At 35.2% G+C, this 13,363-nt stretch overlaps 1 protein-coding gene across 1 annotated transcript in view; it reads right to left on the bottom strand.

Moving 5' to 3' along the window:
* LOC123865710 overlaps positions 1 to 10,712 on the bottom strand; it is an 84,512-nt gene extending 73,800 nt beyond the window's left edge. The window contains exon 1 of the mRNA XM_045906925.1: positions 10,504 to 10,712. The gene's annotated coding sequence lies outside the window, so the exon portion shown is untranslated. The remainder of the gene's footprint in view (positions 1 to 10,503) is intronic.
* Positions 10,713 to 13,363: the final 2,651 nt, after the last annotated feature.

The raw sequence follows: 13,363 nt of genomic DNA, 5'->3' as shown, positions 1-13,363 counted from the left end.
ACAAAAACAATATGTCTAGAAATTAGTTCACATAACGAGCTGATCTAAAGCCGGTCAAGTTCGAGTCGAGTTTTGTCCTTTACTACTTGTATTATTGGACAATTTGCTACCTGAAAAATTTCATGATTCTAGGCCGACGAGAAGTAGGTACCAAACCTATAGATTCACTTGTCTTGACAGACACGACAAACAGACAGACGACAAAGTGATCTTATAAGGGTTTCTTTTGAGGTATGGAATGGAACCCAAAAAAGATCAAAAAGAAAGACTACCCAATCAGGTTAGCAACAAAGATAAATAGCTCTTTACTTATTATTAAGAGCGTCATACATAGTGTGAAATTCCAGAATATTAATATTAGCAGTCAACACGCGACACCTCGCGGTGCGTGAATAACGCGATTTCTGCTGTCGAATAAAATATGCTTTCTCGCAAACAATGATACTTCAACAGTTACATGACTTCATGACTAATATTTAAGACTTCTTTACGCTTGACTGAAGTCGATTGAAACTTTTTAATTTTTACTTACTTATATTCTGTCTCTTTGCTGCCTTTTTACAGCAAACTACTCTTAATTTTCATTGAAATAGTTTATAGAACTTAACTACGTACACTTTTAACAAAGAAATCTTGGCCCCCAAACATTTTGCTACGAGGAACCAAAACTGATTCTGAGAGAAATTAAATTTTAGAGTACGTATAAATACGTATAACGTAGCAATTAAATATCACAACTTGCTTTAATTGTTAAGGAAAACATCGTGAAGGGACCTGCATGCCTGTGTTCTCCGTAACATTCCCAAATGTATGTGATTGTGAAGTCTATTAATCCGCACTCGGCCAGCGTGGTAGTCCACAACGCTGGCCAAGTACGGATTGTGCGAAGGGGGCAAATTCTCATACTGGGAGGGGACCCAATCTGGTAGTGAGGTCGCGATGAACTTATAATGATGATGATTATATTATATTTTCTTCGCAGGAAACAGCTATTTCTAAACTTCACTTAAACAACATAAAAACAAAAACTTATGATTCATTCTAAACTAGACCAAGCTGATCTAGATGTCGCCATTTCACTTTTGATGGCGACGAAAAAAGACGAAAAGGAACCAACCAAATTCTTTTCTCAATTTTCTCGATATCCAATAGAACATTCTAAAGTTTTTTACTAAAGAGAAATGGACAGAAAGTAGGTATGACAATTTAGAAATGGCGTAGGTACTTATAAAAGTTAACTTTAAATAAAATAGTTTTGAAATTAAATTGTAGTGGAAAATTACGATGGCCTAAAATACTTGTTACGCATCAATGAATATCTATTAAACCATACCAATATTAATGCGAAAGTGTGTCTGTCTGTCTGAGCTTTTTACGGCTCATCTTTTTGACGAAATTTTTGTAATCGAACAAATTTTTGTTTATTCTATGAAATCATTCCACACGCACTTAAAATTTTACGACAGGCCGTACCTATAACTGCTAAGCAAAGGTCGCGAAATGAATCACAGATGATTTGCTGATCATGAATCACCAATCATCGATGATTCTAAAGTGCAAGTTCTTAGAATCAATAAGATTTCATGATGCTAATAAAATCGTTTAAACAGTATGGAATTTTTCCAATCCAAGAGTTCCATAGGTAAAGAAAATAATTAATGTTAAATCCTGAAACTGGAAAATTAGACAAGCTATGTTAAGTAAAACATTTTATGAAAACATTTCCAAAAGTAAGACGACAAAACAAAATCACAATAAGTCAAAAAATCATAATTATCATCATCATTATCATCAGAAATCAATCGATCAGGGCACAACTGAGCACAGATCTCCTCTCAGAATGAGAAGAGTTTAGGACATAGTCCGTCACGCTGGTCCAGTGCGGATTGGCAAACTTCACACACCTTTGGGAACATTATGCAGAACTCTCAAGCATGCAGGTTTCCTCCCAGTATGTTTTCCTTCACCGTTATAGCAAGTGATATTAATTAATTGGAAACCCTTTTCACTGCCTTAATAATAATAATTGAAAGTTGTTCAATTAATTGACACACATTTAAAAGGCGCCAATGATAAGACATGTAGAATCACAATAAATCAAACTATAAATGGCTTTAACTCGTCACCGTCTGATCACGAGAGTGATCGATCTGATTAATATCAATAAGGCAATAGATCCAATGATCTATTGATGTATTCAATCTCGTCTCGCCTATCATCATAAGATAACGTCACTACTTCTTATAATGTGGTAACTTTTTATGCAATAAGATAAAAAAACCGGTTAAGTGCGACTCGAACTCGCACACGAAGGGTTCTGTATCATCGTACAAAATAACATTAAGCACCTTTTATTTATTTTGAATTTGCATTTTTTATTATTTGTTGTTATTGTGGCAATAGTACCAAGTAGCAATAGTTCTGTTATAGTGGTAATAGTAGTAACTTTAGTTTGAAGTTTACGTAATTAATTATTTTCACCAGTCTATTATCATATTATAAATCCAACAATTGACTATCAAAAAGTGTACAGTTGTACCTACTTTGAATAAATGATTTAACTTTGACTTTAGAAACTATGCGGTATTTTGTGAAAGTTTAACTCTCTTCCCTATAGATTAAATGCAGCTTGAGGAATGACAGACAGACGGACGGACAGTGCGGCGGCTTAGTAGGAGGGCCCCGTTAGCACTCGTCAAGTACGGAACCCTAAAAAATGGTCTCCTTAACCAGTTTTATCTTGGCTCCTAATCGTTTTTTCTTTTCACCCTTCAAGTTTATTTGGTCGTGTTTAAATTGCCTTTTTATACATTTTTTTGGATTGGATCTCACTAAATAAATAAAAACTTTGTTATTTTTAAACTGGCTTACCAGTTTGCCTTGCGACTGAAGTAGATTATAGTAAGTATGGGTCTAACTGAGATGTGGACACAATATTTGCTAATAAACTTGTTAGCAATTGATCTGGATTTGTTTCTGAAATAGATAGAAACTTTTGTGACTTTTGTGATAAAATTAATATAAAAATATACTTAAATGGCCCGATAAACCTTTTCTTTATAGTCCACTGTCCAACCACAGTTCAAATTAGTCACTTCTGTGCGAGCGAAATCGCAGATGTATTTTTTGTAGGTAGATATAGGTAGGTAACTATGTATTTTTTTGGAGTAAATGTACGTTTTAATCTGATTAAATAATACTTGCGTTAACGGTAAAGAAAAACCCGTAAGGAAACTTGAATGCCTGAAGCTTCACAATGTTCTCAATTTATCTCAAACGTTGTCTGCACTTGGCCAGCATGCTAGACTATGACCTAAACTCTTCTCATTCTGATAGGAGAGCCACGCTCAACTGTAGTTGGCCAGCGATGGGTTGAGATGATGAAGTAATTCGTAATAAAAAATTGAGAGCGCATCTCTTACCAATCTTATTAACTAACTATTTAAAAACCATGACCTCTAATGAAAAACAAGAGAGATAAGAGAAATATAATACAGCCTCAAAAGGCTTCAAACCGCAAGCACAAAGGTTTGTGACACGTCGACAATCCAAGCTACTGTCGCAAGAACCGCCCATGAGAGCGTGAGAGCCTTCGAAGCCATTGTAGAGGCAGTTCTCACACAAAAATGTGCAACGCATCTGTAATAGTGGAGCAAAATGCAGAAACCGCGAGAATGGCTGCCGCTTGCTCAAGAACAAAACATATTTTTTTCGAGAAACAAGATTGCAGAGATGCTGGTTGCTGGTCAATGAACAACGTAGTACAAGTTTTTGTTTCAAGTTGTAACTTGTAAGAGAGGTCGTCTTGCTAGACAGCTTTATGTAATAACAAAATGCAATATTAAATGTGGGAAAAGGATAAAAGTTTCAAAAAAGCATCACGATTATTATTGTTTCAAAAAAATTTTTTTTAAATAGATCGTGCTTAATTAATTTTCAACCATACAGCCTTTGCTTGTGTGCAAAAACCTGTGCCAAAAACAAATGAGAAAATGAAATTTAGGTTAAGTTAAGGCAAAGGCAGCTTTGCGAAGTAACGACTCTACCACCGCACTGCTCTGAAAAGTAGATTCTAATGCTGGCAAGAAACTCAGCAGTTATTCATTTTAAAAGCTAAAATTAAAACATTTGGCTAAAAAATTCTCTTAAAAAAATCTTATTCTTGCAGCGCAATAGCCAAAGATAGGGAGAACAAGCAAACACGAGATAGAAAATTATATTAACTCATAAAAATAAGTTCAACATCTATTAATACTAAATGTGTATACAAATCAATCTTTCATCAAAGAATGCAAATTAAAAGATTTTATAGATGCCATAAAAGTACAGCAAACCTCAAAAACACATTTTTTATTATCAAATTCCTGGATTTTAAAAGCGTGAAATGGAATTCCATAATAAAACGAGTTAATATTGACGCTGCACTAAACAAGCAGGGGCGAGCAAACTACCTCGCTGCACACTACTGCAGTAAAAAATAAATATATCCTAAATAAACATTAAAGCAAAAGTAAAACATATTTGGTAGTTAAAGAAATTTTGTTCTAAAATGTTAAGTGCAACAGTAATTAAGATATCATTACTTCGATAGCTAGGACAAAAAATTTGTAATATATACAGAGGTTTTCTTCAAAATTGACTAAATTAGTCTTTTTCATAATCAATAGTCAAGGATAGTTCATTGATAAATAATAATCGATCAAGCTAGTGCAAGAAGATGTCATGTTGTGCTGAACTCACATACGTGTGATAGGGACAGGAAGAAAAAGAATAGGAAGCAGTTTTGGGTAGTAAATGCAGGAATGCTCAAACGCTTGCCGATACTGTTTTACCGGTAGATAGACGCGCACATATTCTAAAGTTGCAATCACATAGATAGTAAAGAAGCTAAAATTACGGACTCGTACCAAGAAGATTTTCTTCTTCGTTTCTAATACGCACTGATTGAATTTGGATTGATCTCCCGGCTTTTGTTTTTCTGGACATTCTGGACAGCGCGCTCCACCCTATGCTGCATCATCTCCTATTTGGTGATATTGCAGTCAAGCGCAAGCCTATATTTGGAAAAACTCAATTCCCATAGATACTGCACTAACTATAGTCGTGCTACCTACACTATGTTATCGATTACAAAACTGTCAAGCAGTCCCACGTCTCATGAATAAGTGAAACAGTAATAATTGCTGTTCTTATCGTGGTTTCTTCGCTCTCGGTCCCATAGAAAATGGAGCATAGCACCGCTTTACAATTACTATTCAGTATACAATCGACAGTAGCTGAACGTGTTATTACGATAAAAACAGTCTCATCATAACAATATAATTATTATATGTTCACTGATTTTATTTTATTTTTTTGTTTTTAAAATTAAAAGCTACTATTCGAACTGCAAATTGTTTGATAAAATCATTATTAGCCGCTACATCTAAGCGACATGACTGTTTTCAATAATTTCAATATAATTAAAAGGACCTTTGAAGAAAAAGGAACTTTCTCAAAACACACAACTTTTTAAGTTATTTACTTTGTGTCTATTAACGATTGAATTGGTATGTTAAAAAAATAGAATAAATCAATCAAATATTTTTAATAGCACCAACAATATTTGAACAATAACAATAAATAATATCTACGATTAATTCAATTAAACACGGCACAAGCCGTGAAATAGAAATTTGCACGCACGTAGGTACCGGTACTACATACCTACAAACCGATATAAAAACAAGACTTGGTTCACGATGCAAAATAATGTAAAGTTAACAATCTTGAAGGTAAACTTGTTATGACTGGTAGACGGGTAAAAATGCGGTCAACTGCACTATACAAATAATGATAAGATATTCAATATCGGCTAGTTTAGATGATTTTAGAATATTTTAACTATTAATGGAAAGAATGTTAGCAAGTTTTATCCTGATTTAGCAGCTCCCTACTAAACCCAAATGGGTAGACCTTTTTTTTATCTTATATTTATCTATACCTAACTTTGCCTTACCTAAAATTTTCCTTTTATGCCTATTTACAAGTCTTACCAACAATTTTTACTGGAAATGAACCTTCCAAAAATCATGCAGTTGCTTACTTCTGTGATAAAAACGTTAAGTATGCTGTTTTTGCGATATGGCCATTACCATAATATGTATTATGACTATTCAAAAACCCATACCAATATTATAAACACGATGGTATGTCGGTCTGTCTGTTATCTTTTCACGGCCCATCAGGTTAATTGATTATGATTACAGGTACAGAAATAACTTACATTCCAGACACGGGCGAGTTTTTATCCCAGAGTTCTTACGGAATTTCTAAAAACCCACGCGGATGAAGTCGCGGTCATCATCAAGTAGATAAGTCATAAAATCTTTAACTAAGTGTTAAATAAAATAGTTTAACTGGAAGTTTAACTCAAAGATCAATTAAATGTAATGAGATCCTTTTAAGACTACACAAACTATTCAGTTAAACGTTAGTCTTTAAAGGAAACGATTTACCAAACAGCTGAATCAATTACTAAATTGCAACCGCAGTATTGGCGATTGACCTAGCATGACCATAGATCAGTGACCAGTGAAGCTAGAAATATTGCTCAGCCACATTGAATATTGTTGCAATGCGAATTGGAATTCGTATGATTATTGATTACAAAGAAGATAATATATTCAAAAGGATTTCTAGCTATTACAAACAAGAGAAACTTATCGTTTTACATTATTTATAATTGTGCAGGTATGTAGTACACATACATTGCAAATTCTACATCTTTCCCCCAAGATTTGTGATTATTAACTTCAATACTAGATGTTTCTATTGAAATTTGGTAAAACACTGACATAATATGATGGGTAATATTCAAATGAAAACCAAACTGCATTTGTTTAAAGAATGCTACGAAAGAGATTTCGGCATTGTAAAGCGTTGTCTCTGTCACTTGTACCAATTTGACGTTTTGTCGGTCTCTACGACAGAGACAACGCTCTATAAAACCGCTATCTCTTTCGAAAGGTCGATGTACAATATTTCCTGCTGGGTACTGTGCTTTGTGGTGTGATAAGTATTTACCTATAATGAAAAAACACAGATGAAATTATGAAGGTCAACTTGACAGTGACAGAATGCACATGCAATTAATTAATTGAGAGCAAGGTACCTTTCAATTGTTAATGTAATAAATATTGTTATCGAAGTAATTTTTAAGCCTTTAAGTCTCATTAAAATTAAACAAGGTTTGTACTCATTAAAGACAAGTTATTCTGACTTGCGTAGCGATAAAAATAGTATCGCTTTCATCCTTTCAGCCATCAATCGCCAACCACTCCTCTCAGAATTAGAAGGGCTTGGCCATAGTCCACAACGCTGGCCAAATGCGGATTGGCAGACTTCACACACCTTTGAGAACATTATGGAGAACTCTTGTGCATACAGGTCTCTTCACGATATTTCCCTTCACAGTTAAAGCAAGTGATATTTAATTGCTTAAAACGGACGTAACTCCGAAAAATTAGAGGGCGTCAGGCACGCACCTCTAATTTTTCGATCGATCGAATCTTGGACAATCCAAACGTTTTAACCTACGCTATCATAGCTTTTACCGATCATTATTTGATAATACCTGATCCAAAGTCCATGTATTTCTAACAGATTTTAAATCCTTATATCGGCACTGTTTTACTAATTCTTACATGTTTCCATCCCATCTATTTAATTAATCGTACTTTTATGACGAGACCACCTGCATCGTTAGATCCTTTGATTCCAATTATACGGATTTCTATTACACTCTTAAGTTGTATGTTCTATTAGCAATGAGCAAATTGCAAACAAATTCGATCCACTTGTCTTTTAAGTTTAACGTCTAGACCCATCTTGAGCTCTTGAAGAACATTCCAAGGGTGAGAGCCTTTGCAATAAGATTATTAGCATTCCTATAGACATACCAATTCTAAACTCATTATTAATTTTAGAATTATGAACATTGTTGGTATGTCTGGCGTATGCTTAAAAGTAACCGGGAGAGATGAAAAGATCGAAATCGTTCATCACATCAATTCTGCGGAACGGAGAACTTCCGTTTTCAACAAAGCATCAAACGTGTAGACATAAACAATCGTCTCAACATATTAGATTTATAGATATTGGATCTTTGAGATGCTCTCTCGTGTTCTCACCAAACAACCAGCTTCTATTATCATTACTTAAATTGTATTTATTGCTCTCAGCAATTATAGTGCCGACAAAGATGCCTTTAAACATTTGTAAAGCGTACACTTTTATTGTTTTCCCAAGGTACGTAATCAACCCTTTGAACACTGAGAATAACTGTAATATGTATAACAATGGAGATTTTATTGTAGGTCTTAAAATATGGAAAGATTTAAGAAGAATTTAAACTGGGGCTAAACATCTAACAGTGCTACCACAAAGAATCAGAGTTTTTTTAATATGTAAGACAAGGTAACAGCAACATATTTAAATACTGTCTGATGTGCATATTATGTTAATCTAAGGTCTAACGTCAAGTACCGTTTTACACTGCTAGCACAGTTTTACGATCTGCTAGTATCATAAAATGAGACAGTCAATTCAGATGCTGAGGATGATAAAAGTAAAAACTGAAGATTATATTGCAGCAGTTCAAGCATAATCACTGCGACTCGTAGGATTTCTTTGCGGCCAGCAATGCTTTGCCAAAGAAAAAGCTGCAGCAATTATAAAATTCAAAGTGCCACTCCTGTTCAACGGTTAACCGTATACCGTATAAAGGCTTACTGGTATTTACCTTAAAGGGAGCTCCATATAATTGTAATTAAAAATTCACTTGGTGACATTCCGGAAAAGAATGAAAAGAAGTCGGTTAAAAACCCCAAGAAATGAACGTAAAAGAGTGAGTCACTAAACACCTTGTCGTACTAAATTCGTGACGGATTCAATAATGATTCATTTACAACTTCACAAGCTGTGACTACTTGGGTAGCTTAATTAATTCAATTCGCGTACAAAGATTAACACGTTATCTTATACCCAGTCCTGCGATTTCCTAAACTATAAAGTGCATCTTCATCTTTCTTTGACGACTCATTTACATCGTTAAATTCTCGATGTAGGTCTTTGGAAGGTATTATAGCCCTTAAATTGTTTTAATGAGATTTTTTATCCATTAACAGAAATGTGTTTTTTTCGTTTTTACAAATAGGTTCAATCATTATAATGTAATAGCTATGCTATTAATTGATAAGAATTGTTTAATCGTTTAAAGTTAGTCAACACTTTTCCGAATGCATAATCTTAGTTATTTGAAAAGATATAAGTACAAATTATTTTATATTTATTTATACTAAACTCTATATTTTAAATATGAAATCATAAAAGACGTGTCATCTGTTAACTGTCTTCTAAAATGGCAATTTAACTAAACGCCAGCTCAGTTATCTTCTTTCCAGGAAAAAGATAAGTAATAAGTAGGTAGGTACAACAGCAACAGTGCATGTGGCCCTGTTGCCAAGTGAAGTTAGCGATCAAGTGGGATGCGAGTGGGATTAATGTAGGCCTTGAATTTGAAGTTATAGGTAACAAATCAAGCGAGTAAATGGGTTTTATAACGAAATTGCAATTTTATTGTAAACTTCTGAACTTGTGCCTGGAACCCTCGTAGATGTAGTCTTCAATTGACGAATGTAATCAAAGATATAATCATCGTTAAACGGTAATATATTAAGATAATAAGTCTTTAAAAATGAGGCAGGGAGAGCTGTTTTAAAATAAAAGGCTTAAAACAATTGACTTACAATTTGTATAAAACTATGGAAACATATTATGCTTATAATACAGTCCGATTAGTTATTCAAATCATGCTTGATTGAGTTGAGCTTGTTATGTTGAAAGCTGAACAATGCAAATATAACAAGCAATAGAAATAAAATGTAACTGAAAATACAAAATTTCAAGCATAACCATGAATATTTTACAAAGCCCTACATTCTAAGTTCTAAGATTAACTGTAACTAAACAGATTTAATAGTTGCACACTCTGAAACATTTTATGGTACAGCTGAAGGTCAAGACTAAACAGAAATACTTAAGGCAATTAAATTTAATAGTTCACTTAAGATTCGAAAAGCTACAGTAAATTGGTGTAGAGTAGTTTGTAAGAGCAGACGTTTACAATTGTAGAGGCATTAATAAATTACACAAGGAACTTTAAAATTTACAACGAATTACTTAAATAATAATTAACTAATAGAATAGTATAATATGTAATAGTTTTTTTGTAAATAAGCAGTCTAAATTAATGAACAAGATCATAATTAGATAACATACGTTAGTGCGTAAAGTCGTTTAAAATATTTCGGAGCTAAGTATCTTAATTTATAATTCTTAACATCCAAATTAAGGTTCCCTACGATACGGAGCCTTGAAATACAAAGATATTATCACAAATCAAGTGTAAAATTTATGACACGAAATAAAAGTTTAGAAAACAGAGGAAATTTTAAAACTTACCGATTACAATAATTCCAGTGGCGGGTAAATCACACAAAATCAGCCCTTCAGGAGGACCTAAACACACAAACAGATTCCATAGCACAATCACACAGATCTGTCAATAGAAGCACAACGGACAACACGGAAACATCGGAAACGCGCTCAGCACTGCAAGCGTCGCGACACGTTCGTCGCGCGCGGAGGTTCGGCGCGAAATGACCAAGCTTCGCGCGTTTGTCCCTCCCCCGCGAGAGCCTGCGCGTGCGACGCTTCTGAAAAGCAACATTACTTAATTCAAATGTTATTTCACATATCAGGCATTGAACATGGAAATCATTGTGTTCAATGGTTCAACCACAGAAAGATTCATTTAAAACCAATTATCGCGTTAAAAACCCAAAATAAACGTTATTTGTAATAACTTTTTGCACTTCGCTACAAATGATCAGGAGCTGACCAAAACGTAAATGATGCTACTGTATTTATCGGATTTTTTGTGAAATTTGGCTAAACAACATGTTGTTAACATGAACGGAACATCACACATGATGTTCCTAATTTATTCCCAGCGTCACAAGAGGCGTAATAAATAAGAATGCAGCGCATTTTCCCATACTGAAAATGCAAGAAAAATTACATCACTTGAATTTTCAGTTGATACTGAAATGATGATAACCTAGGATCTAGTTTAAGGTATTGGCCCCCTATTCGGGCACTGGGTTCGATCCCGAGCACCCATCTCTAACATTTCAGAGTTCATCATTTTGCTGGCTCACTACTAAGGATAAGTCTCCACTCAGAATGAGAAGGGTTTGGCCATAGTTCACCACGCTGGCCAAGTGGGGATTGGCAGAGTTTACACACCTGTGAGAACATTATGGAGAACTCTCAGGCGTGCAGGTTTCCTGTTGTTGTTTTTCTTGATATTTAATTGATTAAAACGCTCGTAACTCCGAAAGTTAGAGGTGTGTACCTACCCAGGATGCAACCTCCGACCCTCCTAATAGGAGGCCAGTATTGACAACTAGGTTAACACCGCTCTTCCTATTTATATTCTAGATGTGGAATAAGAAAACGATCGATTTGCATACCGTATTCCGCATGGAGATTTCCGAACAGCTCCTATGATCAGATAATAAATCGGTGAGCGGACGTCCTCATAACAACAATGTCGCCGTGTGTGGCCCCCGGGTCAACGACCCGCGCTAAAGGGGAAATGTTTAATTTGCTTTGTACTGTATTTTTAGACACAAATTGCATTATTGACATTACTTGTTAAGTCTGGTGAAGCATGCGTAAACGGGTTTCAGAATAGAGGTCACAAAATAATACGTAAGGTTGTAAGGCGGTGTCCAGCAGTCGCTTAACTGAGACTTCTTACCTATGCATAGACCATACCTACCTAAGGATGATAATAATATGATTATATATGTTTCTTTTTAACAAAAACTTGGCTCTATAAAATTTCTAAAGACTAATAATAACTAAAGCAGTGCCCTGCGAAATATGTAACTAGGCACTTATAGTTTTTTTATTCAATTTTAATTTTAATAGATTGATCACAAGGAAGCTTTCTAATCCTTGAAATCATCACCTCAGAACCGCTAGCAAATGCATAAATAAATAATTGATCTGTAATACACAAAACCATAACTTTACTAAAATAAAACGTTCATGAGACATTTTTGCCTTGTCTGGTGAAAGAAGGGCTGGCTCATTTTTGGCGTAAAGGGTGAATCTATCTGTCCAGTACGGATATGTAGCCAGTATTGGCACCATTTTACACCGGCATGTGTAAGTACCGGCGGTAAGTTTTATTGAAACATTTTAATTAAAAAAACTTTATTTAGTTTTCTTAAGAACCTTGTTGTACTAGCCCCGTGCCACTGGCTTCTACCCAATTATTTAGCACGCGTATAGTCTCGTGGCAATAGGTAGCTACGTAGGTATATATTATTATAAAAAATAATAGCATTGTTACAGGACTCGGTCTGCCGATCACGTGCGCGATAGAGGCACGGGCACGGTCGCCTGCGCAGCGATTACAAATCCGTGTGTTTTTATACCACAACTAGCTCATTCTCGGGACTTCGTCCGCGTAGACTCCACAAATTTCGAACCGATATTTTACTCAGGGGTTGAATTTTGAAAAATCATTATCTACGTGATAATTAGCTATCTGCATGCAACTGCAATTTAGTAAGACGTATCGGCCTCCTAATCAGAGGTCGGAGACCGCGCAAGCGTCAAACTAAATATCTGTTAAAACATCGTATGATCCTGATGAACTGAATCCGTACTTGGCCAGCGGACTATGGCCAAATCCTTTTCATTCTGAGAGGAGACCCGTGCTCGGTAATAATATAATTACTAATAAGCCGACGGAAATAGGTTGATGCTGATGATGATACGTTGAGGGACGTGTGGCCAGTTGTGACAGCTAATATCAGTCGATCACCCTGGTTTTGCAACTTACGCTAGCCCAAGCGTAAAACCACGTATAACGTAGGTACCATTTTTTGCTCCATACCTCTAAAGCAGAACATTATTAAAATGCTTTTTTGCGAGTCCAACGTTCAAGAGGTGCTTTGGTAAATCACAAGGCCGCTGAACTTAGTATTTAGGTACCAGGTAGGTATAAGTACTTCGGGTGGCAGCGGACCGTGGCGCTGAGTCATCGCTTGACGTCTTTTAAGTGGTGACATGCGCACGCGCCGCTTGTAATATTCAAAAGATGATGTATGTGTACGTTTTGATGCGAATCTTCTTAAAGACGAGGGATGGAGAAAAACTTACAAAGGGACACAAGGGACGTTAATTAAACATGGGCAAAATTCTCTGTTAACAACGATTAGGTAGGTAGGTACCTAAGTACGTC

Source organism: Maniola jurtina, chromosome 1, assembly GCF_905333055.1.
Source record: "Maniola jurtina chromosome 1, ilManJurt1.1, whole genome shotgun sequence".
NCBI lineage: Eukaryota > Metazoa > Arthropoda > Insecta > Lepidoptera > Nymphalidae > Maniola > Maniola jurtina.
Note: the sequence above shows the minus strand (reverse complement) of the source record. Positions and strands in the feature narration are given on the sequence as shown.